Source organism: Anabrus simplex, chromosome 11 (assembly GCF_040414725.1).
Source record: "Anabrus simplex isolate iqAnaSimp1 chromosome 11, ASM4041472v1, whole genome shotgun sequence".
Classification (NCBI taxonomy): domain Eukaryota; kingdom Metazoa; phylum Arthropoda; class Insecta; order Orthoptera; family Tettigoniidae; genus Anabrus; species Anabrus simplex.
In genome coordinates this window covers 84,984,387-84,998,567 of record NC_090275.1, presented here as the reverse complement: position 1 = coordinate 84,998,567, position 14,181 = coordinate 84,984,387, and the positions used below count along the sequence as shown (strand labels likewise).

Genomic DNA, 14,181 nt, shown 5'->3' with positions numbered 1-14,181 from the left:
GTGTAGCTATTCTTATCAGTTATAATGCTTGTAATGCAACAGAAATTTTGTAATAGTTTTACTTTGGAATTTCCTATTCTTATGTTTGTAATAAAAGCTCCCCTGCCATATTTGCCCACAACTAAAATTTTGGTTTTCTTTCTATTGAATTTAAGTTTGTAATGCTTCAGTGTATCAGAAAGAATATTCTATTTAATTCCTTTTTAGAGTTTGCTACTACGGTAATGTCATCAGCAAATCCCATTTATCTTTATTCCCTTATTCGTTTCCTTTAAAGCACATATTACTTCTTCAATAAACAAGTTGAAAAGTTATGGTGAGAGTGGATAACCTTTCCTCGCCCCTTTCTTAATTCTTACCATTCTTGCACATCCATTCACCAATACATTTGTACACAGGTTCTTCTAAATTTTTCAGATCAGCCTCTTATCTTTACAGTCAATTCCTACTTTCTTCATACATTTAAACAATAGTTCCCAGTATATCATGTCAAAGGCTTTTTCCAAGTCAATGAATGCTACGAACACCTTCCTGTTCATTTCTAACCTCCTTTTCAGTATTATTCTTAATGCAAGTGTTGATTCTTTCGTTCCTTTGCCTTGTCTAAAACCAAACTGATGTTCGTTTATGTATTGCTCTATTTTATCCTGTTCTTTATTAACTTATATTTAGGAGTACGTTTGAGGCATGGGATACAAAACAATCAAATAAATAACTAACACACTTACTGCGAAATCTAACAACAGCAGCAATTTGTTTACATAAGTAATGATTTTTGTGACATGAGAAAGTTACTGAACATTTCTTTGCCTTTGGACAACCTTTTATGAGGATTTGAAATGAGTATTATTTGGGTACTTGTACCTTGTCCCAAGGAAGTGGTGGTGGTCGTGATTGTTTTAAAGATGAAGTACAATTAGGTTACCATCCTCTCTGGAAAAATAAACGAAAACAAAAATTAAAATAAAACTATTCCTTCAACGAGGGAACTGGGAAGGGAATTTTTTTAAAAAAAGCAAAGTTTTTTCATTATAACAAAATGGACACAAACATATCAAAAGATGACGTACGTTCCCTGAGTAACGGAAAACGTGAAATGCATATACCAGAGGTGCTCACGCTGGGTTTTCCGTCCCGCGGGCGCCCAACACGGTAAGCGGGCGGGCTGGCGGGCGACGAGCGTATGCTGTTCAGCCAGTGACGTTGTGGCTACGTCACAGGCCGTGAAGGTTGGGCGAAGTCCTCACAGTCACTCCCAATGACTGCGGCGATATCAGAGTTTGAAATGGTGGTAGAAAATAATGAAAGAAAGAGGGCAGAAATCCAAGTCATTTTCAATTTACGTTGTAAGAAATAAGTTATTTATGTTTATTGCAGTGTACGTATTTTGACCGGATATAATAAAGAGTTAGACCTACATCCTGAAATATTTTTATAATGTACGTAATGAATTAAAATTTTCACTATTATACTTGTAAGAGGTGCTTTAGAAACAGGTCTAATATAATACCGAGTTAAGGTGGATAAGCTGTGGCTTGCGGTTGTTTTGGTTTAAATTATCTGATAAACTCACCAACAATCCAATCATGCTTACCGGGAATAAAATTAGTGAGGTTATTTATTTGAAGGCATTCTACGGTATGTTGTATTTCCATTGTTGTACTTTAATCTTAGATAGTAAATATCTATGTCCTCACTCGTGATGAAACTCCCTCTCGCCATTTAGAGGCTAGCTATTATCAGCGGACGCCTATTTTTAGAAATTCGGTGAAAAAGGGAAGTCACACAACATTACTTTTTGCTTAATGAATAACAGGAATTTTACATTTTAAAAATGGAAATACTGGCATTCCCATCCAAGGAATTGTAAGTCGTAGCTTGTACGTTTAAACCCTGTACCTTCGTAGATTCTAACACAAAAATGATAACGTGTCAGTTTTCTTTGAATGAATAAATATAAGAAAATAAAACGGACTGTTTATATCGAGTGCAGTATAAATCAAACCGGAATATCTTGAATAGTGGATGAGATCTTCGCAATCGCCGTCGAACATCAATGCTCCCTCGCTTCCCTGCAAAGTGTATTCGCTCTCTCGCCTCACTGTGATGTATGCTTCTTGCGTAAGTTGCCCGCATTTACGTCACATCAGTCCGGCCGCACTGGGCAACCCTCAACGGGCGCCCAGCTGAGCACCTCTGGTATATACGCTTAATTGATGAACTCACGCATAATTTAATAGTCCAGGTAATAGAGACCATATAGCGAACTCACCTGAAAAAGTGATTGGTAGTTCTGGAAATAGGCTTTGTTTATGTTTCTCCAGTCGCTGAATCTGAATATTTAACTTCCCACCAAAAATTCCCCTACAACATTACCAAATTTTGAAAACCCCTAAAAATTAGCCTTTGTAAAATCTTTGTTATTGTTGTTGTTTCTTGGGAAAGAATACTTAAATATACGGAAAGTAGACAGAATGTTTAACAAAAAATGTCGTATAACATTTTGACGTAGGACGAACGGGTGGTAGTGAGTGCGTGCCCACCTAGGCGCTGTACAGGCGACGTTACACATCTCAATTTAACCACTCACGTCGTTTACGATCGCTCTCCAATCACCACAAAACACCTGTTACTTTAACCCTCAAATGGGAAATTTGCTATTTCTTCCAAATGGCTTTCATCCCAGAAGTAATACATTATTAACAGAAAATATTTAAACATTATTTGTCAAAATATATATTTTATTCATTTATGTATTTGGACCAGCCAAAATGTTAAAAAGGTTTGAATGTTTTACGTACCGTTATATGCAAAGCTGTACGATTACTGTAGCTAATGACACATTTCATTCTTAGGGCTGTCGTTGCTCACGAATCTTCTGAGGTAACAATATTTTATTTATTTTACCTTAAGTGTATAAAGCTTACATTTCACTCCAGCTGATTAGTAAGAAAAATCATAAAATAGAAGATTGTCCATTTTAATACACTAGCGACACCTAACGAGTTCGTCTGCAAGGTAGAAGTAAATCCACACTTGTAAAATTGTAAAGCAGAAATAACAAGCAACTAAATTCTCCTTTGCACATAATTATGCAATGCTGTCGTTTCAAGGGTTAAAACTCTCCCTGCGCCCCTCTTCCTAAAATAAGACGTAAGAGGACGAAGAGGAGGGGTGAAGTACTTTGCAAACAGGACCATCCGTCAAAGTTAACGGAAGAAATTTAAAAATTTATGGTAAAAACCAAGAAAATGCATACGTGCAATTATGTTACAAGGCAACTGAAACATGATTTAATAGTTCTTAGCCTAGTTTTTTACGAAAGTCTAACCGAAAGGGAGGAAAAAGGAGGATATTGATGCCTTTGGTGTTCGTTTTATTTTATTTGCATAGGTCAGTTTTCCTCTTTTCGGGGGGGGGGGCACTGAAAATTTTTATCTCTTAAAATTAGGTGCACACGACAAAAACAGTGCTGAATTTATAATTGTCACGTGATAGATTTAAAGTCCGCCTCTGTGGTGTAGTGGTTAATGTGATTGCCACCCCCCGGAGGCCCTGGTTCGATTCCCGGCTCTGCCACGAAATTTGAAAAGTGGTTCGAGGGCTGGAACGGGGTCCACTCAGCCTCGGGAGGTCAACAGAGTAGAGGTGGGTTCGATTCCCACCTCAGCCATCCTGGAATTGGTTTTCCGTGGTTTCCCACTTCTCCTCCAGGCAAATGCCGGGATGGTACCTAACTTAAAGCCACAGCCGCTTCCTTCCCTCTTCCTTCTCTCACCCTTCCAATCTTCCCATCCCCCACCAAGGACCCTGTTCAGCATAGTAGGTGAGGCCGCCTGGGCGAGGCACTGGTCATTCTCCCCAGTTGTATCCTCCGACTCAATGTCTCACGCTCCAGGACACTGCCCTTGAGGCGATAGAGGTGGGATCCCACGCAGAGTCCGAGGGAAAAATCGACCATGGAGGGTAAACAGATTAAGAAAGAAAGATAGATTTAAAAAAAGAATTTCCTAACTAATGAAAAGGTTTTGAAAGAAAGAAAAGTAAAAGTATTTAAAATTGTGACAAATCAGAGTATGCTTTCCGGGAAAAAGTTAAATGCTCTAACTTCCTAGAACACGAAAAGAGATAACATTGGATACTCCTTCGGAATCAAATTTAAATTTTGTTTAACGTCTTTAACGCTACGTAGCGATTTGAGGTAAATACGAGGGCTGTAAATAAAGTAGTGGCAATATAGATAGAACTCAATATTTAATCAACTAACAAGTACAACTGCACTGCATTCCTTCAGTGTTGTCACCCGCAAAGTCTATTTCCTTCCGTTAAATTTCGGCAAGGCGCTCTCTGTTGATGATAGCGACGGAGCGCCCTACTGCGCAGAGTACACATGCCACGTCAGGTAATTGGCGACCTCGGAGGGATTCCTTCAACTTCGGAAACAGGTCGAAGTCACAAGGACTCATGTCTGGTGAGTACGGAAAATGTTCCAAGACCTCCTTCCGACCCGCGTGAAACACCTTGACCCGTCGTATTGTGCCTATCCGGGGCTTCAGGGCACAATAATAATAATAATAATAATAATAATAATAATAATAATAATAATAATAATAATAATAATAATAATAATAATTCGTGAGGGCATCGGCCAAATGGAAAATACGTGATGAGATCTTCAGCGAATGGCCCTAGAATCGAATTCTCATCATCATCCCTACTTCAGAATAACCACGGCTATAATATTAGAGCATTCAGGTCAATGGTACGTTCGGACTAAAAGGCATTAATAAATTATTTATAAGTAGGGATCTCAGTATAGAAGAGGAATACAATGTCACTACAAATCAGAAGAATGATGTTTTAAAGTTTTATGAATATCTGATTTATTATCAACTGAGAAAGAACATCCATAATTAAAACGAAATGTGCCATATAATATTTGATCACAAAATTAAAAAAAGAAAAAAGCGGGATTCATATTAATGAAATTATTATTTAATTGTCTTGTGGAATTAATATTCCACACCGATAATCCCGATATTTAGAGGCCTTTCACTTGTTATTACCTCTATTATTCACAACATTGATAGTCATTAATTAATTAATTAATTAATCAATTAATTAATCATACATAATAATCGGCACTATAATGATCACCCTTTTGATATCATCCCAGCTTTCTATACATAAACTGGAGTTTTGAAATATTATAATTTCTTGTGATTATATTATTACGCAATCAAGGATTAAGACAGTATGTTAATTATGACAAGCACATTCCAAGATATCTGAAAGTCATGTTCAGCCCTAATAACTAACTTCATTATTATTTACAAAGGTATAACAAATCGCATAGGCATGTTTCGCCGGGATTAAAATAAAATACCATTTGATCAATTAACATATAATAATACTGGGCTTATGGATGACGCGTGAACAATAACACGACATTTTACTTGTAATAATACACTCAACTACCACCAAACATATTAATATGACCCTTTATCATGTATACAAGATTATATGGAAGGAATGGTCCTTCCATTACCAAAAATAATGACAATGATACACGTTGCCCCGGATAGGGGTCGAACTCGTAGTCTTCTCACTGCAAGATGCATGTTTTAAATTTCTAGATCGGATGGAATGAACAAAATAAATTGGGAGGAAGTCTATTGTTTCTACAATATTAATTCAGTCGCGGTGACAATTAGCTACTCTATGCGTAAATGTCCGTCGGATATTGTTAGAAAGTAAATGGCCATCGAACACTCCACAGTCAATGCTTTTAACGTGCCCACAGCTTGCTTAGCCTTTGTATTCATCTGTCACTTTCTCTAGTGTAACGGTATCTCCGCACGCCTCCCTTTCATACAGTCCGGGGAAGGTATCTCTCTTTAATAAACCGCCTCGATATAAATTCGGGCCGACTCGGCTTCTTGAAGCTCACATGGTTCTATTCAACCTAATCTCAATATAACTGGCGTGGTACACTTCTTCACGCTTTGCATAAATTATCTCTGGCACATATTTATATCACCTTGATTATCAATTGATAGATATTCACCGACCATCACTTCCAACTCAATACCACGAACACTCGCATATAATTACATAAGGGATATTAATTCATGCCACTCTATAAAACAAATTTACATATTAAATTCACGATCTAAAAATTATACTTGCATCTAAAAACATCATTTGAACTCCTCATATGCTCCGTCTTATACATGACATACAAGTCATCCTCGTATTCTTTTGAAGAGGCAGAGCATCTCATCTTATCATAAGATCTGGGGTTACCTAGATGGATACCACTTCCATCCATCATAACACTTCTTGAAGACAAAATAAATCATTACAGGAATCTTATAACTAACATGCATTACTTTCCAAGGGGTTTAAATAAACTGCTGGTCACCATTGCCAGTACAAACTTCCTACTACACAAGCTAAAATTTTAATCCCTTCGAACAGCCCGCGATCATCATTCACATTTTTAATCTACTTGACATGCTAATCCTAACTATTTACAGGAGGGAAAATGACTTTCAAACATAGTAAACTTGAAAATGCACTTATCTTAGGGTGATCATTCTCGTCCGAGGCAGCACACTCATAACAGCTTAAGCCGTCATCTTGCTGCCTTTGATGTCGTAAGGTCCTTGGTTCCTTTCCGGGATGAACTCCATCTTGTAGACTTCACCACGCATAATAATCCTGGATGTATCCAACACAATGAGATGTTGGGTAGGTGAGTGACTCGTGTATCCTCTTCCCAGACCAGCGATCACTCGTTCCAATATGCAAAAGGGGAAAACACTATGGTTATAATTGGGTCACTTCGTAACACGTACTACATTCAGGCATGGTTAAATTTATCCCGAATATTGCTGAACTGTCACGTATTCACTTGCACTGTAATCCAACGTTAAGGGTAACTAACTTGCTTATTTCACATCCCCTCACAATGTAAGACAACTCACATCCACGTTTGTACTTTCAGCAGACGCTGCCCAAATTATTATTATTATTATTATTATTATTATTATTATTATTATTATTATTATTATTATTATTATGCGTGAGTCGCAATTTCCTGAACAAATTCACTTTATCAACGTTCTAATTGTAATTTCAATTGTGCTTTCACAACACTTCACTGTATTTGACTAGTAGTGGATTAATTTAGCCACACACGAATCCATCGAGCATATATTACAGTAGCTTGAATGCTACGCAGCTCTTAACAGGTAGATTATTCCTCGTTCACTATCCTCATTGATTACACCATGATACAAAATGTTATAAATACACGAAATTTACACAATAAGTGCACGTCAATAATCACTGCGCTTAAATAATGATTTATGCAGTACTTCTGCTAGTTAAATCTCACAATTGCAGTACTTCATCACTTGATGAAAGTATTACACAATATCACAGGTCGTGCAAAATAGCAACACGTCCGAACAACACGGAAACACAGTAGATAATGGGTAAGTAGTCTCCTGTCCGATTCCTTTTGTAAAACAGAGGAAAAAATCAAGAGTGGGGGTTAACTCCGCCTTCATGTCGGGGGCCGCTTCCGTAAAAAACCGTTTGTCGGCGTTGATCTGCATATCAAAAGATAGCTCTGACCTTCCATATTTTACTGATCGAATCTTATTCTCTTAGGATCGGCGGTTTAATTATAATCGTCAAAGCGTCACTTACAACTTGTGCAATGATTGACTTACGTCTTGCCGAACTCCAGGATAGGCTCACCTCGCCAGACCTGTGGCGACGTTCTGTAATTCTCTGCACCGATTCAGATCACGTAATCAATGATAAGTTGAATAACTGGAAGATGTTTCGTTGTCATCTTTAACTAAATAATTCCTTGATCACGGCAAGCTCTTATTTATGAATATTAGATGCGTAAGTCAATAGTCACATGATTCTTATTATTGTTATTAATACCGAAAATTCTGAAACAAATGAAGGTTTTGGTTGGTACCACTAAAATCACCAACAAATATTTAGGGAGTTACTTCTCCCCAAGTTAACCCGACTTATTAAGCATGGCCGGCGGGCTGTCACATGACCTTCTACTCCTTCCAACTCACTCGCACAGGAGAAAGAAACATCCTAATTGCTGGCTAGCGTATGACTCGCCCTCGTCATTACGCGCACAGAGCCCCTTGTCCTCTAAAGTAGCAGCGCATCGTTCGTATACCATGCAGCGCTGTGGCCTGCTAACTTTGCGGCAAAACGTCGTAGAATGACGCGGAAAACGGCATATTATTGATATGGAATGTCACGATATGGTATCTAAAGTACCGTGAACGGTCACAGTATAACGGTAATGCATTCTCGCCATAGGCTTCAAGTAGTCTAATCCTGGACAGTATTCTGATGCATTTTTGCCACGGGCAACCTCGATGAAAATCCGTGAACGCTGATTCACCTTTTGAAAACATGCTCTAGAGTGGTGAAATCTACACTCTTCTCTTCAACGCCGCATAGCAACAACACTCCCAAATGTATGCCCGTCAAATGCACACTACACATCGACAAAAACGCCGTCAGACCTCTCCTATATCTCCTGCGAGTGTCTGGACTACGTTGCCTCTAGCAGTCAATCACTACTGATCTGCATTTAGGGCAGTCGCCCAGGTGGAAGATTTCCTACTTTATTTACAGCCTGGTATTACTTCTTTGATACCGCGTCCATGTAACAAAAGGGCAAACAGTTTCATTATTTTTCAAGAAAAATAACATCAATGTAGCATTCAAAACGGATAATAACACTAATAAGATAATTTTCCATTCCGATAAGATAGAGAATAAATGTACCATATATTTAATAAATCAGGAATTTACAAATTAACATGCCAAACATGTAAACAACGATACGTAGGACAGTCTGGCAGGAGTTTGGCTATAAGGTACAAAGAACATGTTAATGCAGTCAAACAAAGATGATATTCGGCAATAGGAGAACATATGGTTGAAAAGAATCATAAATTTATAGACATTTCTAATGACATTAAATTATTACATTCGGCCAAAAAGGGAAAATCAATGACTCTGTTGGAAAGTTTACAAATTTATCTCACACAAAAAATAATTTTGAATCAAGTTTAAATGAGAGAAGTGCAGAAGATAACCCACTGTATAGACTAGCATATGATCATTTAAGCAACAAAAAGAAGAAAAACTTGAAGATCTAAAATTTATATAAGCATTCTCAACCAGTTCAACAACATTTTATGTATTCATCATTTTTATTATATTTCATAAGTTTTCTTTATTCATTGATGTGGTGTATTTGGACACAATACTTCTTTTAATTGTAAAAACAAAAGATTGTGTTATATTGTTTTATTCTTTCAACTGACCACTGATGAAGGGAATGATTGACTTCCCGAAACATGTATAGTTACATAAATAATTTTCTTTCATTAATAAAGTGTATTGACAAGGCGGATTCAAATAAAACTATTTTAAATTGTTTTGTAATACATTTATAAAGATTCCGCGAAAACTTAATTCGAACACGCGTTGCTTGACCATGGCGTGCCAGAGCTGCTTATCGCCTGGGTGCGGATATTTCCCTGTGAGAGTAGGAGTACAGCAGGGATCAGCCCTGTCACCACTGCTCTTCACTCTTGTCAACGATGTGTGGACTAGAGTGAATGCAGGATGGTTTAGATGAAAGGGTGTCACAGGAGTGCTGTGCGATGGGCGTATGCTGGTTCTTCTCAAATCAAATGTGTACCGCACTATAGTCCGTACAGTGGCGGTGGATGGGGCCGAGAGCTGGCCCGCACCAAAAGCACCAAGCGTCCTCTGCACCCCATGGAGATGCGAATGTTACCTTGGTATCTTGAAGTTTCACTCCTTGATCACATAACTAACAACACGACCCGGCAGAGGATGGGGGTTGTTCCCGTTCAAGAAAAATTGGGAGAAGGTCGTCTGAGACGGTACGGCCATACCCAGAGAGTGGCAAATGGTACCGTCGCACGTGATGCATACAACTTCACTGCCGTTGGTAAGCGCCCACATGAAAGGCCGAGACAGCGTTGGCAAGACACCCTAGCTTCAGACATGAGGATTGCTCAGTTGACAACGAATGTTGCGTCTCATCGCTTAGAATGGTTGTCGACCAGAAGAGCGGATCCTGCACCAGCGGAAGAAGAAGAAGTGTAGTCAGTGCCAATAGGTGTATTATTATTTAACTACATCGCAACAGCGAAGTAAAAAGTTATGATAATACCCCGCAACGTATAACAATGTCATCAGAAGTATCTTCATCAAGATAAGGTTCATATAAATATTAACCATGTAAGAGCAAATAATGTGTTTTAGTTACACCATTTTCTATTGTTTAAGGCAGGTAGTCCAAAATCCGACAGTGGATATATTATACCACCCTCCACCCACAAGAATCCTTGGCCACATTTCAATATCCTTCTTGTAATATGAATAGTAGATACATCTGTTTTTCCCGATGGTCGCGACTTGTCCCCAGAATCCCTGGAACACAGAGAGTATCCCAGATTACGGGATTTGACTGGTGTGAAAACCTCAGAAAACCACCTTCAGGCGGTGTGGTGATTATTATTTTAAGTGGAAGTGCAACTAGTGGTGATTATTGTGGTGATACTTGATTTGAGAGGTAGTGGTGGTGTTGGCGATTAATGTTTTAAAAGGAAGTACAACTAGGCAACCATCCTCAATTAACATTAATCAAAGAGGAAAAATAAAGAGGTCCGACACTTCGAAGAGTGAAGGTATTGGAAAGAAAAGACAAGAGCCATGAAGGGCGTTGAAATGAAGGATTCCCTGGGCCTTGAAACCTAATACCATCGGCATCGGTGGCTCCATTGCTAAATGATTAGTGTGCTGACCTTTGGTCACAGGGGTCCCGGATTCGATATCTGGCAGGGTCGGGAATTTTAACCAAAATTTGTTAATTCCGCTGGTGAGGGGGCTGGGTGTATGTGTCGTCTTCATCATCATTTCATCCTCATCACGATCCGCAGGTCGCCTGCGGGAGTCAAATCAAAAGACCTGCACTGGCGAGCTGGACTTGTCCTCGGACACTCCCGGCAATAAAAAGACATACGCCATTTAATTTCCATCGAGATCGGCAAAGAATAAGAGTTGACCAACGGATATGGTGGTGGTGACGAAGTACAACTTAAAAAACTAAGTGGGAAAAAATTCATATAATCTTTTAATGAAAAGAGGGAATTTCAAGATGTATTAAAAATAAAACAAAAAGTATTTTATTAAACCGACATTGACAAAAACACATCAAAAGGAAGTAATGTCTCTGAGTAACAGAACACCTTTGACATGTATATGCTCTTTATTAATCCACACTCACACATAAAGCGGAAGATGAGATCAACAGTACTCTCGTCATCGGCTGCTGTGAATTCGAGTGTCTCCTACAGGCAGAGTTCCGTCGTAAGCCAGACAGAAACGCGCACTCTGTGAGGATGTGGGACACGGTGAATTCAGCACTACAAGAACACACTGGGAGAACTTGCCTCTTTAGGGGGTAAGAATGCGTATATCTTCCATGACCTATACTCAGCTTACACAAAACTACGGCCTCTCTCTGTAAAGACCGGAAAGAGGACCGCCACACGGTAGTTGGTCTTCTTAATTGCTCTCAGCTTTTTGGGTGTTCGGATAGCTAGCCAATCCGATTTCCAAGACGCCAAAATAATTCGACGTAGCTGATAACAAATATCCCTAGCAGGTTCGTCCATAGGTCTAGGTGGTATAAGTACCGCTTCTTCTACAGCTTGATCCGCAAGTTCGTTCCCCGCAATCCCAATGTGGCTTAGAAGACACGCGAATGTGATTCTGGTGCCAGCATTGCATAACCTAGCTAGAAGGTCACGAACCTGCTGCACCAGAGAGCGTTGCAGATAGGAGTAGTCAATAGACTGCATAACGAATCGGTACACACGAGAATGTGACATCTTTTGTCATTTAGCGCAAACTGCAGATGGAAAAGATCTCCGCAGTAAACATGTTACAGACACTAGAAAAAGAGATTTGCTGCTAAAATTATCGGAGAGGAACGAGCATCCAGCATGTTCTTCTGATCTTAAAACCGCCCGTGAAGACATGTCACGCGTCCGGAGATTCGTGAATAAAGTCCTGAAAATACCTCCGATGATTAGAGGCATCCGGTTCACCACGGAGTAGATCTAGCCGTATATTCGGCTGCGGAAATAGTCACACTGGTACCTCTCTAGGGTTCCGCTCAAGACAACCACCGACAGCCTCATCCGGCATTCAACACAAGCTATCAACTCGAATCCCAACTGGTCAAGTGGCTTTCGGCTGATTTTTGTACCTCTATTGGTACTGGGTAGCCTATAAAGACGCATTGATCGCTTGTACGTTGCGGCATTTCACGAATTTCGGCAGCGTACGTAAGGAATATCAGCTGCCATGTTTTTCACAAATATAAAACTACCAATTCAGCAAGTAGACTGGGAATGGGGTTAATACGGGAAGCTCCGGTTGCCAGCCTAAACCCACTATGGTGCATACTGTCTATGAGAAATGTCACGCTTCATGTGTTTTTAACACATAATATTGACTAGGCGGGTCATCCATCCATCTCTCTATTTACTGTGATTAAGTCAATACGGACCCAATACTGGCCATTATGGTCAAAATTATTGATACTGTCTATGAGATTCAGCGCAGATCTTGATGCTGAACCGTAAGCCGCACTAGCATAGTAGAGTACTGTATACACGGGAAAACGTAAAAACGTAACAGCAGCACACGGTCAGCCCCACGAAGTGTCAATTAGAAACTTAAGTATGTTAAGTACCTTTATGTCCGCCTCTATGGTATATTTGTTAATGTGATTAGCTGCCACCCCCGGAGGCCCGGGTTCGATTCCCGAATTTGAAAAGTGGTACGAGGGCTGGAACGGGGTCCACTCAGCCTCGGAAAGTCAACTGAGTAGAGGGGGTTCGATTCCTTCCTCGGCCATCCTTGAAGTGGTTTTCCGTGGTTTCCCACTTCTCCTCCAGCAAATGCCGGGATGGTACCTAACTGAAGGCCACGGCCGCTTCCTTCCCTCTTCCTTGTCTATCCCTTCCAATCTTCCTTCGTGGAGGAGGACCAGTACCTCGCCCAGGCGACTTCACCTGCTCGTATACGAGGTTTGTCCGGAAAATACGTATAAATCCGTCGGGGTGACGTATCACGTATCGTGGAGGCGCCGCCAGGTGGCACTGCTGTTGTCGCCAATCTTCTCAACGCTCAGTTCGAGTCGGAGAGCTCTGCGTGTCAGTAGCAGTGTGCGGCTGCTTGTTGAAAGTTACCCGTTTTCACCTGCCGTCGGTATGGAGCTCTCTCTGATTGAGGAACAGCGCATCAACATCAAGTCTCAGAGCTCGTGTGGCCCGAGTTCGACCGGATTTGGCACAAGGGGGCAGGTGGATCCTTCATCACGACAATGCGCCCGCTCACACGTCGCTCGTTGTGCGTGAGTTTTTGGCCCGAAGCTCAATCACCGTGACAGACCACCCGCCTTATTCACCCGATTTAGCCCCTTGTGACTTCTTCCTGTTCCCGAAATGCAAAATGGTGCTTCGGGGGCGGCACTTGGGTGATGTGGAAGCCATCAAGGGAGAAACGACACGGCAACTGAACAGCATCACAACTGAAGACTTTCAACATTGTTATCAACAGTGGAAACGGCGTTGGCAGAAGTGCATCTTGTCTCATGGAGAGTACTTTGAAGGAGACCATATTGTAATACCTGAATAGTTGTCAAATAAAGTTATTATTCAACTTTTATACGTATTTTCCGGACAAACCTCGTAGATGAACTAAAAGCGATTTTCATTCCACTGTCCTTTGATATCATCTAATGCAGTGAAAGTTGGTTGAAAGTCAAACATCAGGCTAAGAATCTGGAATTGCCTGGCTACTACCTTCTGAGACATAACAGGCTTGGCAAAGGGGGCGGTGGAGTCTTTGCTTTTGTCTCTTCGCGCTTGAAACCTCAAATCATCTGTCAGTCGCCTCAACAGTACGAGCGAAAACCTGAATACATGTTCATAGAGATACAGGTCGCTACTGTGAAATGCTTGGTAGGTGTTGTATACGAACCGCCTAAAGCTTGCCGTCTGAATGACTTAG

General features: G+C 40.3%; 1 protein-coding gene across 1 annotated transcript in view; it reads right to left on the bottom strand.

Annotated features, from left to right (window-relative positions):
• LOC136883381 (uncharacterized) overlaps positions 1-14,181 on the bottom strand; it is a 109,827-nt gene that overhangs the window by 42,829 nt on the left and 52,817 nt on the right. The window contains exon 2 of the mRNA XM_068229614.1: positions 865-933. The gene's annotated coding sequence lies outside the window, so the exon portion shown is untranslated. The remainder of the gene's footprint in view (positions 1-864; positions 934-14,181) is intronic.